Genomic DNA, 24,516 nt, shown 5'->3' with positions numbered 1-24,516 from the left:
TTAGGACTCAGAAATTAACTTTCTGTGCTTGGGAATTGTCCACAAGATGCATTTAATGGAAATTATCTGTGGATAAATTTGGAAGGAAGGGAGAACCTAATGTCATGTGTATTTTTTCCTTTTATTTACCAAATAGTACTGATGGCATTTCATAGAATAATAAAACGTCAGACCCGCAAGAAAGGTAGGACACCATCTAGTCTACCATAGTCATTTCAAACATTTATTATAGTCATTTCATATTCTAAAATGTGTTCAACAGTGCCAATAACATGCAAGACAGATAATAATGATCTTAATGCTGTTATATCAGTAATTCTTGTCTTTTATGTTGGTCATATATTTCCACAGATCTTTGTGGCCTCTCCTTCTCTTTGTGCTGTATCTGAAGAGTTTATTTATTGACCATCTATATTGTAATCATAATTACAGGGGATGCAAAAACAAGACCCAATAACCACCATCAAAAGGTTGTTAAGTTAGTAAAGATAAGGCACATAAATACTCCAGGCAGAAGGCACTGATGTAAATGTCTGTGAAAAATGTTTGTGTTAGAGAGGTCCTTTTTGGTTAGAGGATAAAAGAAGGTTCATGAAGAAAGTCACATTTAAAGAGAGTCCTCAGATGTGGGTAGGATTTCCATGAGAGGAAATGGGAGAAATTATTCTGGATAAAAAATCTATATGTGCAATGAAATGGGGGATTGGAAAATAAAACATAAGCACAAAGATTGGTTGGTAGGACAGATTGGTTTTAGTGAAGGTAAGGAAGTAGAAGGAGAGGAGGTAAAAACATAGATTGGAGCCCATCTGAATATCCCCAAATGGTTTGTACTTTATTCCTTTATTGTACTTTATACCTCCCCTAAGAGAGTTTGTACTTTATTCATTAAAAAGGGAAGTCATTTAAATGTTTTGATAAAGTAAGTATCACAAGTAGAGATTTAATCCTGTGACCATGTACTGTTTGTATTAAGGAGGAAGGAGGCTGAATGTGGAAAAATAAACAAGAGAGTTAATATTATGGTTCAGGTAAGAACCAGAAAGAAAAAGAAAGTACTAGAAATAGAGGGAGAGAAGACAGACAGGACTGCAATGCCAAGAAGTTATCTGTGGGACTTCATGACAGATTGTGACGAAGAAAGAAAAGCATATGATTCTGAGTGTGGATGTTGGGAAGAGTTTTGGTATTATTGAAGGAAAGAGAAAGCAAGTCAGCACCAGGGACTGGTATGAGAAAGAGAAATTGCTAATTTACTTTTTTGCATGAAAAGTTTGAAATACATACGGTACTTGGGGATAAATATTAATGTCCTACAGGTGGTTGGAAGTATCCTAACATAATGAGAAAGAGCAGTTATGTTGGGAACTATAAATTCTGTAGTCATTCACATTATACATTACATTAACATATACTACGTATATTAAATAGTCACAATGTTGAGATGGTGAGGCTAGACAAGAGAGAATATTGAGAAAGCAGAAAGCTGTGGGCAAACTTTAAGCAATGCCTACTTTTTAGCAGCAAGAGGATTAAGAAACAACTAGAAGAGGAGACAAAAAGAAATGTCTGGAGACAGAGAAAGAAAATAGGAAATAATGGATGTGCTAAGAGGAGATGGTTTTATAAAAGAAGAGTTGGATTACAGTTTTAAATGCTGTGGACTTTTAAGCTAGAGAAGGGAAGGCTTTGAAAGTAGCATGTGGATAAATGTAGGTAAGTGTTATTACTGATAAATAGATTGATAGACTGAGAAAGAAGCCAAAATGCAAAAGTTTGGGTCATGGGTTTATTACTCCTTAATTCATACACACACACACACACACACACACACACACACACACACACACACAGAGTGGGTGCTAATCTTGTAAACTAAATTTTACTTTGATTTAGTAACTAATAATGGCATGATGATGTTATTTTGTTCAGGGAACACATTTCAAAGGTGATTTCAGTTTTCAAAAAAAAGCGATGGTAAACGATTATTTGTTGGGAACAGTTATGTTGACAATATAGTGAAAATTTTAGAATGGAGATATTTTAAGCCATGGAGAATATAAAATTTAGGGATTCTTACATCATACACGATGCCTATTTCACCTACTTGATAATCTACTTAGATATCACCTACTCAGAATAGTCACACACCAATTATCAGATGTTTATATTACTCAAACATTGAAAGTATGGAGCCACCATATCTTGAGAGCAATTAATTACTTAGAAAAGGAAAAAAATTTCCTTGCATTCTTTTGACTAGGTGGAGGTGAATTCTTGGAACAATAGGTTTTCATTTGAGAAAAGATCATAGGTTATTTATTCAGTTGTTAATTAACAGAGAAACACATTTTATTTTACAGGGTATTCAGTTGAGATTTTTCTTGAAACCTTAACATCTCTGTTTTGAAATCATTTCAAGTTTCAAAATCAATGGTTAAAACCTATGAAATTTCCTCCTGAAGATAAATATAGACTTTTAATTGAGTGTATATGTGGTGTGTGTATGTGGTGTGTGTATACTTGAAGATGATAAGGTATTTGTAAAAATGAAGAGAATTGAAAAGTGAATAATGCTTAAAGAGACCAATTACTTTATAAAGAGACTTTCAATATACTTTTATAAAGGACAAGGAAAAGAAAAGTAAGAATATATTAAGACATTCACAAAGGAAAATATTAGACTTCACATTGATTTTGAGATTTCTAACTTTTATGTCTTCCACTGAAGGGGCTCCTGGGTGGCTCAGTTGGTTAAGCATCTGACTTCAGCTCAGGTCATGATCTCACGGTTTGTGGGTTTGAGCCCTGGGTCGGGCTCTGTGTCTACTGCTCAGAGCCTGGAACATACTTCAGATTCTGTGTCTCCCTCTCTCTTTGCCCCTTCCCTGCTCACGCTCTATCTTGCTCTTTCTCAAAAAATGAATGAACATTGAAAAAAAAATTATGTCTTCCACTGATTTCTAAGAAAGAAAAGCAAATAAACACTGGCCTCAACTTCTTTTTAAATTCTTACTGTTTCATATTGTGAAGAAAGGAACATATATTTTTTGGTGATACATTGGGGAACTAATCAAGTAATTTTAATTTGAAAAAATTATTTAGTAGTTAATCAGACATGGACATGTACAGTCCAGTGGAAATAAATTTTATACATCCCCATTACTATGATTATTCCACATCAAGGCTTAAATATAATTTCTAGCCCTGAATTAATATTTTTCTTTGATTTATATGTAAGATATGCCTATAACATGCTTATTTTCATTTAACAAAGCATCTTTTGAAGCATAATTTAGTAAAGTTAAATTCACCCATTTTAAGGTACAGTTTATTAAGTTTTCACAAATATATATATTTGTATAAATACTACGGCAATCATGATATAGAACATTTTTATTATCCCCATGTTTCCCACCTATCCCTCTGCAGGTAATGCTTTCCCTCTATCTTTAGCCTCTGACGACTGGTCTCTACTCTCTGTCAATATAGTTTTACCTTGTCTATTGTTTTAAACAAATGGAATCATACAAGATGTAATTTTTTGTGTCTGGCTTCTTTCACTTACCATAATGGATTTTGAGCTTAATCCACGTTGTCACCTATATCAATAGTTTGTTCTTTGAATTGCTGAATAGTATTCTACTGATAGATAGGCCACAATTTGTTTATCCATTAGCCAGATGATAGAAAACTAGGCTATCCATGTCAACATATGTTTTTAATTTTGCTTGGATAAATATCTAGGGTGGGGATTTCTGGAATGTATTTTTTTTTAATGTTTATTTATTTCTGAGAGAGAGAGAGACAGAGCATGAACGGGGAAGGGGCAGAGAGAGAGGGAGAAGAATCCGAAGCAGGCTCCAGGCTCCGAACTGTCAGCGTGGACCCTTACATGGGACTCAAACCCATGAACTGTGAGATCATGGCCTGAGCCAAAGTCAGAGGCTTATTGGACGGAGTCAACCCAGGCACCCCTGAAATGTATTGTAATTACATGTTCAACTTTATAATAAATGGCCAAATTGTTTTCTAAAATCTTTGTACCATTTTGTTTTCCCACAAGCAATATATGTGAGTTTTAGTTGCTCTAAGTCCTTCAACACTTGGTATAGCATTCATTTAAATTTTAGCTATTTTAGTGGATATCTAGTGGTTTCTCGTGGTTTTAAATTGCACTTCCTTAATAATTAGTAATGTTTCCTTAATGACAAATTTGATATTTATGTTTCCTTTTTTTTTTTTTTTATTTTAGGGAGAGAGAGCACAGGTAGGGGAGAAAGGTAGGAGAGGAGAGACAGAGAGAGAGAGAGAGAGAGAGCGAATCTTAAGCAGGCTCCACACACAGTTTGAGCCTAATCCAGGGCTTAATCACACGACCCTGGGATCATGACCTGAGCCAAAATCAAGATTCAGACACTCAACCAACTGAATCACCCAGGTGCCCCCATATATTTCCTTTGGTGAAGTTTTGTTCAACTAAATTATCCATTTTTTTTTTTAATGTCAGGTGGTTATTCCAATATTGAGTTGTAAATGTTCTTTATATTTTCTGGATAGAAGTCTGAATCTGATGTTTATATTTTGCAAATACTTTCTCCCTAAGTATTTTGACTCTTTTTGATGCTGTTTGAACTGAAGTTGTTTTCATAACTTCAGTTTTGAATTGTTAACTGCTGGAAATTATAGAAATACAACAGATTTTTGTGTATTGATTTTGTGTACTGAAAACTTATTAAACTTGTTTATTCTAATTTTTTCTTGTTATATTAAACTTGTTATATTCTAATTTTTTATCATCTATGAATAATGATAAATTCATGTCTTTTTTTTCTAATCTGTCTTCCCTTCTATTCTTTATGACTTTTATTTCCTTTTCCTGCCTAATTTTCCTGCTTAGAATCTCCAATACAATGTTAAATATAAGTGATGAGAGTAGACTTTTTGTTTTGTCCTGGGCTTGGGTAAAAGCATCTAATCTTTCATCATTATATTATGTTAGCTGTGCTATTTTTCATAAATGCTCTTTATTTGATTGTATGTCCAGTGTATTAAGTGTTTTTTTATCGTGGAAGAGTGATAGATTTTGTAAGATGCTTTTTCTGTGTTTAGTGAAATGATGTACTTTCCCCCCCTTTATACTATGAATATAATGTTTTACATTAACTGATTTTCAGAGATGTTAAACCAACTTTGTATTTCTTGAATAAATTCAACTTCATCATGTTTTATAACCCTTTTTATATGCTGGTGGATGTAGTTTTCTAGTATTTTGTTGAGGATTTTTGCATCTATACTCATACATGGTGTTGGTTTGTAGTTTTCCCCTCTTATTATGTCTTTGGTTTTGATGACAGAGTAATACTAGCCTTATAGAAAGAGTTAGGAAGTGTTACCTTCTTTTCCTCCTCCATTTTAAAGAAGAGATTGTGCAAAATGGGTAGTAAACTAAATCCTTAAATGTTTGGTAGAATGTACCAATGAAACCATCTAGATCTGGGGTTTTCTTTTTGAGTAGTTTATTAGTAGTAGTAATAACTATATTTCTTATTACAGGTCAATTCACATTTTCTATTTATTCTTCAGTCAATTTTGGTAGTTTGTTTCCTACATAATTTGTTCATTTTATCTAAGTTATCTAAGTTTTTAGCATGGATTTTTTTTGATTTAACTTTATTTTTTATTTTTTAAAATTTACATCCAAGTTAGTTAGTATATAGTGAAGCAACCATTTCAGTAGATTCCTTAATGCCCCTTACCCATTTAGTCCATCCCCCCTCCCACAACCCCTCCAGCAACCCTCAGTTTGTTCTCCATATTTATGAGTCTCTTTTGTTTTTGTCCTCCTCCCTGTTTTTATATTATTTTTGTTTCCCTTCCCTTATGTTCATCTGTTTTGTCTCTTAAAGTCCTCATATGAGTGAAGTCATATGATTTTTGTCTTTCTCTGACTAATTTCACTTAGCATAATACCCTCCAGTTCCATCCATGTAGTTGCAAATGGCAAGATTTCATTCTTTTTGATTGCTGAGTAATATTCCATTGTATATATATACCACATCTTCTTTATCCATTTGTCCATCAATGGACATTTGGGCTCTTTCCATACTTTGGCTAGTGTTGATAGTGCTGCTATAAACATGGGGGTGCATGTGTCCCTTCAAAACAGCACACCTGTATCCCTTGGATAAATGCCTAGTAGTGCAATTGCTGGGTCGTAGGGTAGTTCTAGTTTTAGTCTTTTGAGAAACCTCCATACTGTTTTCCAGAGTGGCTGCACCAGCTTGCATTCCCACCAACAATGCAAAAGAGATCCTCTTTCTCTGCATCCTTGCCGACATCTGTTGTTGCCTGAGTTGTTAATGTTAGCCATTCTGACAGGTATGAGGTGGTATCTCAGTGTGGTTTTGATTTGTATTTCCCTGATGATGAGTGATGTTGGGCACTTTTTCATGTGTCGGTTGGCCATCTGGATGTCTTCTTTGGAGAAGTGTCTCTTCATGTCTTTTGCCCATTTCTTCACCGGATGATTTGTTTTTTGGGTGTTGTGTTTGATAAGTTCTTTGTAGATTTTGGATACTAACCCTTTATCTGATATGTTGTTTGCAAATATCTTCTCCCATTCTGTCAGTTGCCTTTTAGTTTTGCTGATTGTTTCCTTTGCTGTGCAGAAGATTATTATTTTGATGAGGTCCCAGTAGTTCATTTTTGCTTTTGCTTCCCTGGCCTCCAGAGACATGTTCAGTAAGAAATCGCTGCGGGCAAGATCAAAGAGGTTTTTGTCTGTTTCTCCTCGAGGATTTTGATGGCTTCCTGTCTTACATGGAGGTCTTTCATCCATTTTGAGTTTATTTTTGTGTATGGTGTAAGAAAGTGGTCCAGGTTCATTCTTCCGCATGTCGCTGTCCAGTTTTCCCAGCACTACTTGCTAAAGAGACTGTCTTTATTCCATTGGATATTCTTTCCTGCTTTGTCAAAGATTAGTTGGCCATATGTTTGTGGGTCCATTTCTGGGTTCTCTATTCTGTTCCATTGATCTGAGTGTCTGTTCTTGTGCCAGTACAATACTGTCTTGATGATTACGGCTTTGTAGTATAGCTTGAAGTCTGGGATTGTGATGCCTCCTGCTTTGGTTTTCTTTTTCAAGATTGCTTTGGCTATTCGGGGTCTTTTCTGGTTCTGTACAAATTTTAGGATGATTTGTTCTCACTCTGTGAAGAATGCGGGTGTTACTTTGATAGGGATAGTGTTGAATATGTAGATTGCTTTGGGTAGTATCAACATTTTAACAATATTTGTTCTTCCTATCCAGGAGCATGGAATCTTTTTCCATTTCTTTGTGTCTTCTTCAATTTCTTTCATCAGCTTTCTATAGTTTTCAGTGTATAGATTTTTCACTTCTTTGGTTAGATTTATTCCTAGGTACTTTATGGTTTTTGGTGCAACTGTAAATGGGATTGATGCCTTGATTTCTCTGTCACTTCATTGTTGGTGTATAGGAATGCAACCAATTTCTTTGCATTGATTTTATATCCTGTAACTTTTCTGAATTCATGGATCAATTCTGGCAGTTTTTTGGTGGAATCTTTTCAGTTTTCCATATAGAGTATCATGTCATCTGCGAAGAGTGAAAGTTTGACCTCCTCCTGGCCGATTTGGATGCCTTTTATTTCTTTGTGTTGTCTGATTGCAGAGGCTAAGACTTCCAATACTATGTTGAATAACAGTGGCGAGAGTGGACATCCCTGTCTTGTTCCTGACCTTTGGGGGAAAGCTCTCAGTTTTTCCCCGTTGAGGATGATATTAGCGTTGGGTCACTTGTATATGGCTTTTATGATCTCCAGGTATTCTCCTTCTATCCCTACTTTCTTGAGGGTTTTTATCAAGAAAGGATGCTGTATTTTGTCAAATGCTTTCTCTGCATCTATTGAGAGGATCATATGGTTCCTTGTCCTTTCTTTTATTGATGTGATGAATCATGTTAATTGTTTTGTGGATATTGAACCAGCCCTGCATCCCAGGTATAAATCCCACTTGGTTGTAGTGAATAATTTTTTTAATGTATTGTTGGATCCGGTTGGCTAATACCTTGCTGAGGATTTTTGCATCCGTGTTCATCAGGGAAATTGGTCTATAGTTCTCCTTTTTGGTGGGGTCTCTGTCTGGTTTTGGAATCAAGGTAATGCTGGCTTCATAGAATGAGTTTGGAAGTTTTCCTTCCATTTCTATTTTTTGGAACAGTTTCAAGAGAATCGGTGTTAACTCTTCCTTAAATGTTTGGTAGAATTCCCCTGGAAAGTTTTGACATGGATTTTTAAATAGTTTTCCCTTATAACTTTACTTCTGTAAGGTCAGAGGTGATGTCTATTCTGTCATTCCTGAATTTATTAATGTAAGTCTCTCTTTTTTTTCTTCTTCATCCATCTAACTAAAAGTCTGTCAACTTTTCGGTAGAATTCCCCTGGAAAGTTTTGGCATGGATTTTTAAAGTTTTCCCTTATAACTTTACTTCTGTAAGGTCAGAGGTGATGTCCATTCTGTCATTCCTGAATTTAATAAGGTAAAGGAGATTGTTTTCACTGTACAGAAAGTGTATGAGTTTATCTCCCTTTCAATCATGACTTGTGGTTCAGAATTCCTCTTCCTGGTTGTTTATTTTCAATGTATCATCTCTCTATGGATCTGTTTCTGTTTATTTTTACTCCTGGTTATGGGTAATATTTTTCTCCTTTTTTAAATACCTGATCAGTTTTTTTAAGTTTATTTATTTACTTGGGTCGGGGGAGGGAGGGGAATAGAGAGAAAGAAAGAGACAATCCCAAGCAGGCTGTGCACTTTCAGCACAGAGCCCAACGTAAGGCTCAAACTCATGAACCTTGAGATCATGACCTGAGCCAAAATCAAGAGTCCCATGCTAAATGACTGAGCCACCCAGGTGGCTGATCATTTTTGACTGACACTGTACATTATGTATGCATTTTACCTGGTTGGATACTGGATTGTGTTGTGTTCCTTTTAAGGGTGTTGGATTTTGTTCTGGTATTTAGTTATGGATTTTTTCAAACTTTCTTGTGGCATTTAGAGCAGCATTTAATCTAGGATTAATTTAACCTTACTGCAAAGGTATGAGTCCTCTGAAGATTGTATCCAATGCTTCATTGTTGAATTTGAGAAGTTATTTTAAAAAATAGTCAAAGATATTTTAGTGAAGAGCACAAAAACAGAGGTATAAGCATTGTTTTTCATACTTTTTTCCAGTCATTCTTACTGGCCTCAGGCAGTTTTTTCTTATTCATGTGTTGATAAGTACTCAGTCAGACACTCCAGGAAAGCTCTATACAGATTTCTGGAAAATTCTTTCCTTCCTTTTCTCTTTTAAACTCTGCCAAACAAATTCTAAGCACATCAGCCCCCCAACCTCCAATCTTGTTCTTTTCAACTGAGTCTGACAACCTCTGTTTGGATTACCCCTTCACTTCCTGAAGCCTCAAACTGCCCCTAGGCAGTAAACTGGAAAAAGCAGAGAGCTTACTTTCCCTTCTCTCAGGGATTACTGTCTGGAAAGATTTATTTCTCCATATATTCTGCCCATTTTCTAGTTGTTAATGGTGAGAAGGCAATTGGTGTAGCAGTTAGTAGTTCATGGGCATGAGCCATGTAACTGTTTTTTAACATAAAATTTTCTGTCGAAATGAGGGATTAGCTTTCAAAGTAGCAATAGTGTGTCCACATTGTTAAAATTTCATAATTAAAGCTAAAACTAGCTAACATCAATTAAGTGCTTACAACTGTGCAATAAAAATTAGAGGCATTTTATAAATAAATTTTGAAATTTCTAGTAGTATCTTCTTCAAAGGCTGATGCATCATATTAGAATATTTTCTATGATCATAAATGTTCACTTCTGAGGGTTGATTAAAACATTTGAATTTGAGAAATTAATAAAATATATGGTCATTGTGAATATTTATTTTTTTGGCAGTAAATAAGATATGATGATTTGAAAAGATCAGATTCCCTATGATTTTACCCTTGTTTCCCCTTCTCTGTGTTCTGGTTAGCTCTTATGTGTGCTTCTATGATCAACTTAGATGACATCTTCACAAGGCTGGACTCTTTTCTAGCTCCCCAACTATGTTTGGTGTCAAGTGCTTTCAGATATCTCTGTGTGTATTAGACCTGTGGAATCTACCACTTCAGATAACATGGTTGCTTTCCTTTTTTGGTTCCTGCTTTTCTTATGTTTCTCTCGTTTTCCATCTCTCCGTCTCTCTCTCTCTCTCTCTCTCTCTATCTCTTTTTTCCAGTGCAGACTCTCTGGGATATTCAACCTTCACCAAGTATGGTAGATGATATTTTCTTGATAATTGTTACATGCCATCCTTTTCTTCATTTCCATTCTGTCTGCTTTCTATAGGAGACTCACCAGCTTTCTTTTGTATTTTGGTAGTAAATTTCCGAGTGCATTTTCCAATCTCTGTATAGGCCCACCTCCTACTACTCTTTGACTAAATGATCTTTTAATGCCTCCGTACTGTTTCACCACTGAGTCTTATTTCTCTAGCATAGTAAAACACACTTAGTCTGATTATTATGTTTCTTATCAAGTTCTACTAATACTGTGACCTTAAAAACAGTGGTTCTCCCTTTTTTTGCGACTATCCTTTCTAGCATCAGCACCTGGCATACTGACTGTGGAGAAGTTATTTCAAACATCTGACTTGTGACCCATTCTCCCCCTCCATCAAAGGATGCTCCCCAAAAGGAATGTCTGGCATTAGTCTAATTTACTGGTAAACATGCTGATAATAATGAGACTTATGATAAATAGACTAATGATATTGGCTAGGAAAAGAGTATGTACCAGTAGAATTTTTTCAGCAGGATATTTCTCTTTCGGTATTACTTATAATAAACAAACACAATATATGGATTTATGAAGCAAGTTTCCCTGAGGAATATCATGTAAGCCATTAAATGATCTGAGTGCAAAATGGAGATGATTAACAAAGAAAAATCTCCTTGCTTGCTGAGAAAATAACCTGTCTTACTCAGAGATAATCTCTGTTGCTGTGGATAGGTCAGAGAATGCATATTTTGAATGTCAGGAACTTGGGGAACCACATGGATGGCCTAGATCTATCTTGCTTTACCTGTGCCTCTTAATTGCTTGTATTCTTTAAATCATTAGTAAAGCTTGATATTAGCTGTGGTAGGCAGAATATTGGCTCACCAAAGATGTGCATTTCCTAGCCCCCAGCACCTGGTATACATTAGGCTATATGGCAAAGAACTAAAGCTGCCCATGTAATTAAGATTGCAAGTCAGCTGACCTTGATATGGGAAGATTAGCTTGGATCACCTGGCTCTGTCCGATGTAATCACAAGCGTCTTTATAAATAGAAGAGGGAAGGTGAGTGAGCAGTATAAAAATGGCAACCTGAAGAGGACTTAGCTCAAGTTACTCACTTTGGAGATGGGAGAATAAAGCCTGAGTCAAGGAGTGCAAGCAAGCCTCTAAATGCTAGAAAAGACAAGGATGTGGATTTTCTCTTGTATCCTCCAAAAATAAAGTAGCCTCGTGGACATGTTGATTTTAGTCCAGTGAAGTCTATTTCAGACGTCAGGACGGTAAGATTTTAAAAAAGTGCTGTTTTAAGTCACTAAGGTTGTGGCAATTTGTTATAGCAGCAGCAAAAGAAAATCAGCAACAGGTAAGATATCTGATTCATGTGATTCTAATTTGATAATCCAATTATGTTCAGAAATTTAGACATAAAATAGGCTTCCAATAATTTTTTTTCTTTAATAAATGGTAGATGGAGTGTCTTCTAAGGTTGACTTAATTGTTAGGATTTCAAGCATTTGATATTAGAAAATAATTTATATCATAAGATGGGAGACAGGTTTACAATTTTGAAAATTAATCTGACTATCTGTAAAACAATAAATTTGAATGAGTGCGTTAGTGGTCAATATACAAACTCAACTCAACTTAATTCAATAAGTATTAAACATTATTTATGTTCAAGGCAAATTCTATCCGTGATTTTAAAAGAGTCAATTACAAGATGAAAGTGTGCCTTCTGTGAAACTACCATATAGTAGTAGATAAATACAGATGTGTGACAATATAAGAAACATTAAAATATAGCTAAAACACTGTGAAAGTGTTAAGCAGAAAAATTATATGTGCTGGGGGGAAACAAGCCAGGCTTTTGTAAAGAATACTTTTTTTTTTTAACTTTATTTATTTTGAGAGAGAGAACTGGGGAGGGGCAGAGGGAGAGGGAGAATCCCAAGCAGGCTCCGTTTTGTCAGTGCAGAGCCTGACACGGGTCTTGAGCTCACAAACCATCAGATTATGACCTGAGCTGAAGTTGGATGCTTGACTGACTGAGCCACCCAGGTGCCGCTGGAAAGGAGTACTTTTCGATTGAATAAGTAACTAGTATAATTTGGAAAGCCAGAGGTGGGCTTTCATGGAGAATGGTTTAGGGAAATTGTGGAATAAAGCCTAACTATAGGCATTGGGGTGATGAGTACAGGGCATAGTTAATAAGAGTCAAATGCTCTGAGTTGATTGTATCCTGCAGAGTCAAGCCATATTCTGTGTTCATGAGGAAGTGCGGGTCAGATGGTGTTGTGCCTTGGACTGAGCAGGTGAAATTGATTTCCCATAGCAGGTGGGGAGACATTGAAGATGTTTGAATAGGGTATTGCTATGATTATAACTGTACCTGAAAGGATTCTGTGGGATGGTGTATTTAAGAGCAATTGGAAGTAGATAACCTTTTAGGAGTCAATTACAATTTTCAAACAGGAATTCATCAGTGATAGTGTAAGTATACTGGTCCCTTCCATTAATGCCCTCTGAGTTATGCCTTTTGGCATGCTGATTTTGTACATGATCAGCTCTCCTGTGCATGATCTTACCTGCCCTCTGTAAATATTTTCTTTGCAGGATACACATTACTTTTAAGCTGCGCAATTAAATCCTGAAAATTAGCAAGCAGTAAGAAGCAAAAGCATTTTCAGATTTCTAAAGGCAGGGTCTAATGGATCATCATATTATCATTGTAAACTCATGTTTACTAATATCCAGTAAAGGTGTATGAACTCTAGTGACTTTAAAATATGAATTAAGAGGTGTGCCTGGGTGGCTCAGTCGGTTAAGCATCTGACTTCGGCTCAGGTCATGATCTCAAGGTTCGTGAGTTCATGCCCCGTGTAAGGCTCTCTGCTGACAGCTTGGAGCCTGGAGCCTGCTTCGGATTCTGTGTCTCCCTCTCTCTCTAACCCTCCCCCATTCACACTCTGTCTCTCTCCCTCTCAAAAATAAATAATAAAAACATTAAAAAAAAGAAAAAACATGAATTAAGAAAAGCTAAATATCTGCAATCATAAGGAATCAGGATCTTCATACTATAAGAATAAAAACTTATGCTTTCCTGCACCACCAATATTTCTCTTCCACAACAAAGAGCTCCACTAGTAAAGGGAAGATGCTATTTTAATGTATTAATAGGGTTTGAACTTTCTCATAAAACTAGCTCTTTTTCCTTGTTCCCAGCCATATAATGGACCAAAAGATTATTTGCTGAGGTCAACAATAATAAAACTAACATCAGTGTGTCAGCTATGTTCCAGACACCATTCCAAGAACTTAAATTCACCAAACCATTTTATGGTTGGAGCAATTCTAGGAGGTACTGTTCTTAATCTCAATTTACAATTTAGAAGTAGGAGTGCCACATTAAGCAACTTGTCCAAAATCGCAGAGCGAGTCTGTGGTGGAGCTGAGATTTGAGTTCATGCAGTTGAGTTCAAATTCTTAACTACTATACCATATTCCTTCCAATGGAGTATTTCTTAGTGACTCACTTGGATACATAGTGTATTGATACTATTTTCCAGTTCAGTATTGATACAGAATGGTATCAGTAAGTGATCTGCTCCTATTCTCTCTGGCTCATTAGGTAGGAGCAACGCTGAGGCATAACAATGTGAATAGACAAGGCTAGGCCAAAGGGACAGGAGAGGAATGGGGGAAGGAAAAGGCATGGATGATTTGTCCTCTTAGTAATGAAACAAAATTAAAAGACTGAATACACAAACTCAAAGTTGTTATAGAAGAATTTATGTTCTAGGGACAGTCTTAAGTCATCAACTTGTGACAATATCAGTTTTAGATAGGTGGAAAATGTATTTCTAAATGGTTAACTTACTAGTCCGATATCCTGTATTGTTAGTGGGAAAGTATTTAGCCAGTCTAACTCTCATGAAACTGTTCAGTCTATTGAAATATTTTGATAAATGTGATATGGAAAAAAAACCGCTCTAGAAAGCTACATGTGTCTGTGGGCCTCAGAAAATTTTGTCTTTGTTATAGCAAAAGAAGTGATCATTATCTCTTTGAGTTTAGTTTGTTTTTATCTGTTACAGATGCACATATGTAAATGCTTTAACTTTTCATGTGAAGAAGCATGTCCCCCTGTGCTCTCTCCCACTTTTCTGTTCCTTTGAGTAACCAATGTTTTCAACTATGTAAAATTCTGTTAGTTTTGCTATTATTTCTAGATCTTTAAATTTTTTGAATGGTTTTATTTTATTTCTTAGAGACAGAGCACGAGCAGGGGAGGGGCAGAGAGAGAGAGAGACAGAGAGAGAGAGAGAGAGAGAGAGAGAGAGAGAGAGAGACAGAGAGAGAGAGAGAGACAGAGAGAGAGAGAGACAGAGAGAGACAGAGAGAGAGAGAGAAAATCTGAAGCAGGTTCCAGGCTCTGAGTTGTCTGCACAGAGCCTGACTAGGGCTCGAATTCACAGATCATGAGATCGTGACCTGAGCTGAAGTCAGATGCTTAACTGACTGAACCACTCAGGTGCCCCTCTAGATCTTTAAATAATTTGCTTTTGTCTCTCCTCTTTGCCTTTTCAACATTAAGCATCAGGTGTTGACCTCCTACGATGGAAGATGATTCAGCTCAACCACACCCACATTCCCCATCTTCTCCCCTTTCCAGCTCTGTTTCATCATAGTTTTGATTACATCAATATTCTGTGTCTGTGTGAACTGCAAATAAGGTTGCTACTTGGTTCTTTCTAGTGCTTGCTTGAGTTTCAACTTAGCTGGGTTGGCTGATTCATCATCATTTGTTCTTGTATTTAATTCACAAAATGTTGTGGCTACATCCCTTGTTCTCCCCATTTCATCTGTCCTTGTATGGTTAGGTTTTTAGATATATCTTCTTGCTGATGTGTGTGTGTGTGTGTGTGTGTGCGCGCGCGTGCGCGCACGTGTGTGTGTCGTAAATATGTGTTCAATTTGCCATCTTTTCCCAGATGTCCTTTTAGTTTCCCACTATCCACTAAAAATCTAGGTAAAGCTATAATAGAGTTTTCACTTGGACGGGAGCAATGCCTTGAGGATAATCAGAACTCTGAGTCAGGTAAATGAAGACAGTAGAAAATAAGCTGTGTATTTTGTCAAATAGATTTGGAATGTGGAGAACTCGCTATGCTGCCAAAATTGTTGAGTGGTAATATCGGTTTTTTTTTTTTTATGTTGCTTGGTTTGTAGCGCCTAATGTTAAAATGGCTCACACTGATATTTGGAAATACTTTTTTTTTTTGTTACAAAAGTGGATTAAAATTAATTTTGCTTACAGGATGGTTATCACTCCCTTTTGTACAAATAGTGATAACCTTAAGGATTATGAAACGGATTGGGAATCTCTCTTCTAAACCAAGTCAGAATCAATAGAGGTCTCATTCAAGATAGAAAAGATAGTAATATTAAAGTAGAAAAACTGAACATTTAATATTTATAGCAAATTACTAATTCCTATTTGTTAAAGTATCAGTGGTTCATGCAGAGGTATAAATTTAAATATTCAGTCACTTTGAGGATTTCCTAAAAGAGCAGGGCTTATTGGATACTAGCAGATTATGTCATAGTTACACAATCTTGGTAAGTTCAAGTGATTTGTATATTTTCTTTTAATTACAGCTGTGACTTCTAGTATGTCAAATTTAGACATTGCTATCATATTGAAATTATGTTCTTTAAATATTAGAATGTATAACTTTTGGACTTTTGTAAATGTTACAAATTCCTGGAATGAGAAATTTTGAAAAAAAGTTCTAATCAATAACAGTGGAAGAATTGTATCTTTTTCAGGGATAAATCAAATATGTCTGAACTCACACTTAATTTTTTCAGTCACTTATCTCTTAGAGGGCAATTTATTTATTCAACTTACTTTCTGAATATATTCAATATGTGAGGTACCACAACTGGCCCTGTTGATGCCAAGAATGGCATACAATATTGTCTTGAACGGGCTTGGAGTCAAAGAGAAATGCTCTTGGTGACATTTTCCTGTCTTATAGTGAAATGTAGAACATAATATTTCCTGCGTTTTCACAATTCCAAGAGAAAGTTAATGTAGTAGGTGGAGCAAAGTTGAAGAAAGCATGTGGACTTTCGTGCTATTCAAGTTTAAATTTAATTCCTGATTTTGGCACTTACTGCTTGAGTTTGCGAATGTCTCTCATTTTTCTGGGTTCCAATTCCTATTGGAATAAATATCCTACAGGCTGGTTGTTAGTATGAAATGATATATGTAAAAACATCAGACATATAGCAAAGCTTAAGTTTTCTATTTCTTTTTGTAGATTTTGGCATATGCAGTATCCCAAACTAGTAGCTCTCCTTGTAGAGAATCACCCCTGAAGTGATGAGAATATTGTAAATGTATTAAAAAATATATAACTAAAAGGGACTTCAGAAAGGATCCAATATTCTGCCTTTATAATAGAAAAGATGTGAAAAATCATTTTTAATTTTTAAGTTTTTAGAGTGAGCACAAGCAGGGAAGAAGTGCAGAGGGAGAGGAAGAAGGGGAGAGAGAGAGAATGAATGAATGAATGAATGAATGAATGAATCTCAAGCAGGATCCACACTCAGCATGGAGGCCGGCACAGGGCTCCATCCCACGACCCAGGGACCATGACCTGAGCCAAAATCAAGAGTTGGATGCTCAATAGCTTAAAGCCACTCAGGCGCCCTGTGAAAAATAATTTTAAATGATGGTAAACTATAAGAAATCAAAATTATTTGGACATTTCAATACCATCCTAGATAGTAGTTCTAATTTAATGCCTGTGATGTCTTACATGAAGGAAAAAAATCTGTGACCTTGAACTTCGGAGATTTAAGTGACTAAAAAGCTCTCTTCTGAAATGATTATTGTGAATATTGGATATTAGCTACCAGTGCTGTGTGTTAAGTCAGAAACCATAAGCAACACTGGAGAACAACTTTCAGTATTTCAAGCATCTCACTCAGTTGGTGGTTGGCTGCTTTCAGAGTTGTTCTCTTCAATACCCTTTCTCTAAACTATTCCTCCTGAGAAGGAAAACTGTCTGGCTCCTTCTGTTCAAATCCCCTTCAGATACCTGAGTGAGGGGAAGAAAACCCGCAATGAACTGTGGGAGCATATGTTCCTGATGTACTATAATCATTTGCAGAGTCATGGAACACTACCTAACAGAGCTTTCCCATGGCAGTTTTTAAACACAGATAAACACTGAGCTGTAGTTCTAAGAACTTTCTATAACACACAGATATGGGACCTGTCTGTTCTCAGGTCACTCCCTCAGTTATGCTGGGTCTCGTTAAAACAATCACAAATCAGATGAAATCTTTTTAAAGATACCCATCTTATTTTTACCTCTTTCCCTGGAAGATGTTTGTGTCATCATAGCACTTGAGGAGCTAGGCAGCTTCTTGTTTAGTCACCAAGCCTCTAAGGTGCTTATGACTTCAATTTAGACCGTGAATTAAACGGACATACCACTGGATTTGGGGACCCTCTTCCATCTTTTTTGTTTTTGTTTTTCACTTGGATCAAAGGAAAGTAGCTTCCATTGTGTTGGTATCTAAATCTCGCAGTGAAATAAATGCATGCCAGAGCGGCTTAAACACTTGGCCTTTAGCACTGAATTCAATTCTCAGACTGCAGCTTGTAGAGCAGCCAGAATATGCTGATTTATGAAGAGAATAAAAGAAAGGTGGTCTCCATGGTCCTGTTTCGTCCTACACAGCCATGATATTTCAGATACCTTAAAAATGAATTCCCATTTTAAAGATGAATTCGCACCTCTTCCATTGGAATTCTCTCATACTGGAGACAGATTTGTGGACAGGGGAGGGCTTATTCTTGCTTTATTTCCTCCAGATTCATACTTTATCTGAAGTGAAATATCCTTTTCTTGATGCATATGCATCATATTACCTGTCATGCACTTCCTCTCTGCCATGAGTTGAAATAAAAGCAATTATCCTAGGGCTTCCCCCTTCATTCCCCTCCTCGACTTTCTGAGTACAACTGATAATCAGAATGAAGCAGACATTAGCATTTTCTGCAGCAGACAGTGACCCAGCATAGAGACTCTTGAAAGAAGGAGCATGATTGCCGCTCTCCTGTCGCTGTCATCCTCTTGCCTGAGTCAGAAATAAATGAGAAACCAGCAATTCTCGTAGGGAAAGTACTTTCAGACTTTTATGTTGATGGTTAAAGTGCTCTAGATTATTGGTCTCTGAAAACGAAACACACTACTAATCTCACTTTGACTGCTGACATGTAAAATGTATTGTGCAACTAACACAGGGAACCATTTTGAACAAAACAGAATGATAGTAGTGAACGTTCGATGATTATGAAAACTGTTTCTAGAGTTTTTGCCTCTTCATCGCTCAGATTTATTTGGACCTGTGCTGCACCGTGTACGTTAATTGTTGCTTAGAAATGTCCTCGTACAACAAGGGTGGGTCCTCGTGCGCCAGCTTCTGGGCAAATGATTATGAGACCATTGACTGTTATTCTCTCTGCATATTGGGGGAAAGCTGATATAAAGACCTTTGTAGTGTGTCAAAATGGAATGAATAGGATCGGACTGAAGCCTCACTCACCTTTCTATCTTGATATCTAAGTCTTCCTAATTCCAGCAGCATGCACAGTGCATGCAGGAGCCCCTCAATGCCAGCATGGTATTTGCAGGAGAAGTACTAACAGCATGCACTCATGCTTGCGTTGACACCCGTGTCTCCTCCAATTCTTACAATGCTTCTATTCCTTCAATTAATAAATAGGTTGATGGTACCTCTTCTGGGGAAGGTATTTGTATTCATTTAATTGAGAAGACTGACACCCCAGATGATGAACATTTTTGTCTGAGTAATTGCAGAAGCCCAAACCCATGCCCCTCCTCCCTCTTAATTGCTGCATCTGACTGGACACCAGAGCTTCTCAGGCTGATCAAGACAAAGACTCTGCTATGGGACCTCGAGGAAATCTTGCTTCATTGCTCACAATTCCAATTTACTCAATGAAACGCAGAACTTTAATAGATCTGGGATTAAAAAAATATATTCGTGCATCCTCCAATGTATAAAACAAGTTCTTTGCAAAGCTCTTTTAGCCAAAGTAGAAGTGGCATCCAGGGCCCAGACTGTGGCTTTTTTGGACAAAGGGTATTTCCTCCTCACATTAGAACCAGCTGTTCTAGTTGGTTCCTTTCTGCTGTGTGTGTGTTTTTTAATAAGCATATAGTGATGGTAGTAAAAATGTATATACAATCAAGGATTGTTAGGACAGTCAATTCTGCTATGATGAGATGTATGTGTTCCTAAAAATCGTGCCAAGAAAAATAATGTAATAAGACCACAGGGCTTATTGAACAAAACAGGGTAGAACACAGCGGTCACTCTGTCAGCAACACCTGGTGAAGTTGAAGAGGACTGACTATCCCAGTTCTCCAAACATGGGGACCCTGCTCTGAGTCCTTTCCTGATCTGATATGTGGCCATTAGCCCAACTGTCCATAGTGATTGAGTCAATGTCACCAAAGGAGTTATTTTAGATAGCTTTCCTCCCACCCTTTCTTTCCTCCTCTTTTAATCTAGTGAGGACATAAACCTCTGAGACCTTGAAAAGTAATCGCTTGCCTTGCTCCCCAAATTTCACTTATAGACAACCTGAATTCTCAGGAGTTGGTAACGAAAGGTATGAGTTGATACAGTCGGCGTTAGTGAGAATGATGACCATGTATCAGGGATCACGTGAAGTTCTTTACAACCATTGTTTCATTTTGTCCTCACTATAACCTATGAGGTGTGGATGATTCTTCATTAAACAAATGCTTCAAAGGAAGGTTAGTAATCCACCCCCAAATTTATAGAGGAGATGAATAGTTAACGTGGAAATGTACATGCCGATTTGCATGCTATCTGATCGATGCACTCTAAACCCTGAATAGAACAACTCTGAATAAACCTATGAATAAAGCAATGTACTCTGAAGCTGTGATGCTTCTTGAAAAGGGTCCTAGGTAACTGGAGTGGCAATCCAAGACCTCTTAAGTTACATGCGTACCGACCATAGGCCATCCTCCCACTTCTAGCTCCCCTTGCCAGATTGGGGGTCCTTTTTTCCCCTCTGCCGCCACCTGCTCCCTTCCACATCTCCTTTTACCAGATGCCTCCTCTTTCCAAACCAGATGTCAATGAGTTTCAGATGGATGGCATCCACGGGTCACTGTGTCTAGCTTGCCTGACCTGATTTCAGAGTTTGCCACTAATTTGGCCACCTTGGTGCCTACCTGGACCTGAGTTTGGTTGCCACATCGGGGAGTTGGGACCTGACTTTTCTTTGACCACAGTCTTCCTCTATGGGCCCTTGCCTTGCACCTGATCCCAAATGAATCCTTAATGAAGCTTCTCATTTTTGAACATGAAGCAAAGTTCTTTATCTTTTCTGCCAACATCAGTACTTTACTACCTATGCTGAGCTGAACATAGGACCAAACACGTTCATGTTTCAAATGACCTAAAAAACAAAGACAAAGTCCTTTTCTCCGGAATCTCTCTAACAAGCATCCAATTGTAGCATTGAAACTTACTTGTTCCCTTCTGTAGTTCAAGGAGCCAGATACCTTTCCTGTGGGTATGTAAATTGTGCATGTCTTCCAGTGGGTCCAGGCTTTGTTTCCTTATGACGGAGAACACTGAGCTTTGAACACATTTTCACTGAATTGCTCATTTCTACAGGGAATTCATTATCTTTGCTATTTCTGTTTTCAAAACCAGGACACCTACTGCCCTTTCACACTCAAAATGATAGCTGTCACAAGGAGATTAATGAGCATCATCAGGCTGATTTGGAAGAGACTAGAGCAGTGACAAAATAATTGTGTCATTGCCAGTAGGAATGGTAGCGCGAAGAGAATGAGTTAATTGATTTGTACGCCAAAACCAATCTTCCAGAAATTAAATACTTTTCAGGATTTAGGAAAGGATGGTCAATTTTTCTTGGTAGTAGCTCCTGTTTTCTGCTGCAGAGACAACCTGTCTGTCCTCTCTGAGAAAAAGGATTTTGCTGCCTTCAAATTACACTCTCATGTACAAGTTAGATTTTCGCGTTGCTCTTCTTTCCATTAGGGCCTGAGTATTAGAAGAAAGTCTTAGTCTCTTGGTGGTGGTTTGGGTCACATTGTTCTAGTAGAGAACACGACTCCTTTGAGGAAGTCAAAAATGAGTGCAGACAAACTGTTCAGGCAAAACCAAACAGCAACTCAGGTGTTGAGAAAAGGGAGCGGGGCTGAAATGTACAGTCTGCACAAAGCATCCCTTCTCTTGTCTCCATTTTACATCTTCAAAATTGTTATTTGCTGAAAGCGTAGGACAGAGACACTTCTTTATAGTGCTATTATACACACACACACACACACTGAGGAAGAAAAAAAGACTGTCAGAATCTAATTGACAGAATGAAATTGTTTTTACATTCTTTTGTGCTTTGACAGCCAACTCTTAATGTTATTTAAAAGGGAAAAGGGGTCCATGTCTTATGCTAAGAAAATGTTATTTCTTCCCTTATTGTAAAGTGAGTGATTTTTGGACAAAAAAAAGTAGTGACTTGTTTCACAGGCTTCTTCAAACAGGGTTGCAGTTAACTTTCTACAGTAATGGATATCTGCCATATAAAGTGAGCCATATTGGATATTCAGATATACTTTTATTATAAGTAACCTTGGAGGTCACAGCTCAGCCCCTTTATTTTACAGATGAATAAACAAATGGAAACTTTGAGAGGGTCAGTGACTTACCGGAGTCCTCACGGCTCTCTAGAGGCTGACTGAAGTGTACGATTGCTCCCTTGTTCCTGACATATGATTAATTCTACTTCCTTCGTGAACCTCCATACATTTATGGGATTAGTACTATTAGGAAATAAGTTTTGCCCCCTGGAACTGCACATCTGGCCCCAAAGAAAGGATGGAATAGTTATACTCCCACCAGTAGAGAGGGCCTGATTTCTCCTCAGTTTAGGACTAAGAGGAAGCCCATGGAGGGTCCAGAGTTTCCTCAGAAGAGCTCCCAGGGCTTGGCTGAAAGCAGGATTATAAAGAAAATTAGGTCAATCTTTTACGTCTTTCCTATCCTCCTGCTTGTAACTCCAGTTCGCTTTTCCCACTTCCTGGACCAGTAATCCTGGCGTAATTATGACTTCCTGGCCTTTGCAGTGGAAACAAAAATCCTACTGATATTCCTATTGCATTTTTAACATACCAGAGATTCACTCAGCTTCATGGATTTTTTTTTCTTGAATATATTTTGTCTTATACTGAAAATCTGGTTTTAATATTAAAATTAATACTTTAATACATACAGGATGTAAACAAGGTATACGTACGTACACGTTTTAAACTATAGGTTTTGAATTTACGCACACGCACACATACAATAGTTTAAAACAGCCGTATTATTACAAATACCAATTGCTGAATAAAATTTAAGATCCCCTTCTAGTTCTTTATTGCCTTAGAATTTATCTTATTAAAGATGGACAATTAAGTACTGTCAATATAAGTTTTTTTTGTTTTTTTTTTTTTTCCTCTGAGATGATTTGTTGTCAATTTGTCATACTGTTAGATTGGCTAGTTTTATTTTGTTTTCAATTTTAGGGCTCTTTCATTCATTTTGTTTGGATTTTGAATTTTAATGTGTAAAACATTGGAATAGACCCCAAATCAGAGTTATATGAAATGGAACACTCATATGTGTTACTTCCGTGATCTTCCCCCTTCAAATGTAACCATTTTTACTTTCTGGATTCTCTTTGAAGGTTTTTGTCATGTTTGTTGTTGCTGCAAGTATGTTTGTTTTATGTGTGTGTCTTCTTTTTCCTCTCTTTTCTTACTAAACATAGCTGTAATTTCCATTGTTCTGTGCCTTATTTTCACTTGACAGTGTATCTTGAAAATTATTCCATATCAATATAGAGACATCTTCCACATTCTTTTTCCAGGGAAGGAGATTGTATATTACTTCATTGTTTTGATTTTCCAAAATGTATTTCACCAGCTCCTTACTGAGAAACACTTGAGAGGTTTCGATTTTTTTAACATTACAGATAATGCTGCAGTGAATAATCTTGTTGCAATGTCATGTTGTATTTACAGGATGGATGTGCCTTTGGGATAGATTCTTAGACATTGGATTGCTGGATCAAATGGAAACATTTATCTGTAGTATTTTTAGAAGTTGCCAGTTCTTCTAAATAAGGGAATTATTTTATATTTCCATTATTAATATATAAGCCTGTGTATTTTCTAATAGTCTTGTCAATCCTGTTTATTGTCATTTTAAGTTTCTCCGTTTCGTATGTGAGAAATGATACTTCATGGGGCACCTGGGTGGCTTAGTCGGTTAAGTGTGGGACTTCAGCTCAGGTCATGATCTCTGTTCCTGCGTTTGAGCCCTGCCTTGGGCTCTCTGCTATCAGCGCAGAGCCTGCTTTGGATCCTGTGTCTCCCTCCCTCTCTGCCCCTCTCCTGCTTGGTCTTTCTCTCTCAAAAATAAACAAACATTAGAAAAAAAAAAGGAAATGATTTTGTTTTGCTTTTTTATGTTTATTTTTTTAATTTTTAAAGAAATATTTTGAGAGAGCGTGCAAGCAGGGGAGAGTGGCAGAGAGAGAGAGAGAAGCAGGCTCTGTGCTGTCAGGAAGGTGACTGACCTGGGGCTCAATCTCACAAACCCGAGATCATGATCTGAGCCCAAATCAAGCCCCATTGTTTGGCTTTTTTAAACTTATGAGTGAAGTAAGCATCCTTTCATATGTTTAAATGATTATTTAAAGCTTCTTGTGAAGGCAAGAATTCTTTTTAACTTTACACGGTTATAACTCTGATAATAAAATTTCATAGAAGAATATAATCCTTCTTTGTTAAGTAGTATCAATTGCATTTGACATTGTAAAAAAATAGGGACAGCACATGGAAAAATAAAGCTGTTTGCTATATTACTGAAAGTTTCTGAATTTACCGATTCATGATGTTAGTAATTAAGATTTTTTTTTCTCTTATAAAAGTAGCATATGCCTCTTTTTATTTGGAGAGTCTATAGAAGTAAAACAGTTATATCACCTAAGGCAGCACATTTTGGAATAT

The sequence above is a fragment of the Acinonyx jubatus genome, chromosome A1 (assembly GCF_027475565.1).
Source record: "Acinonyx jubatus isolate Ajub_Pintada_27869175 chromosome A1, VMU_Ajub_asm_v1.0, whole genome shotgun sequence".
Taxonomy (NCBI): domain Eukaryota; kingdom Metazoa; phylum Chordata; class Mammalia; order Carnivora; family Felidae; genus Acinonyx; species Acinonyx jubatus.
This window is presented reverse-complemented; position numbering follows the sequence as displayed.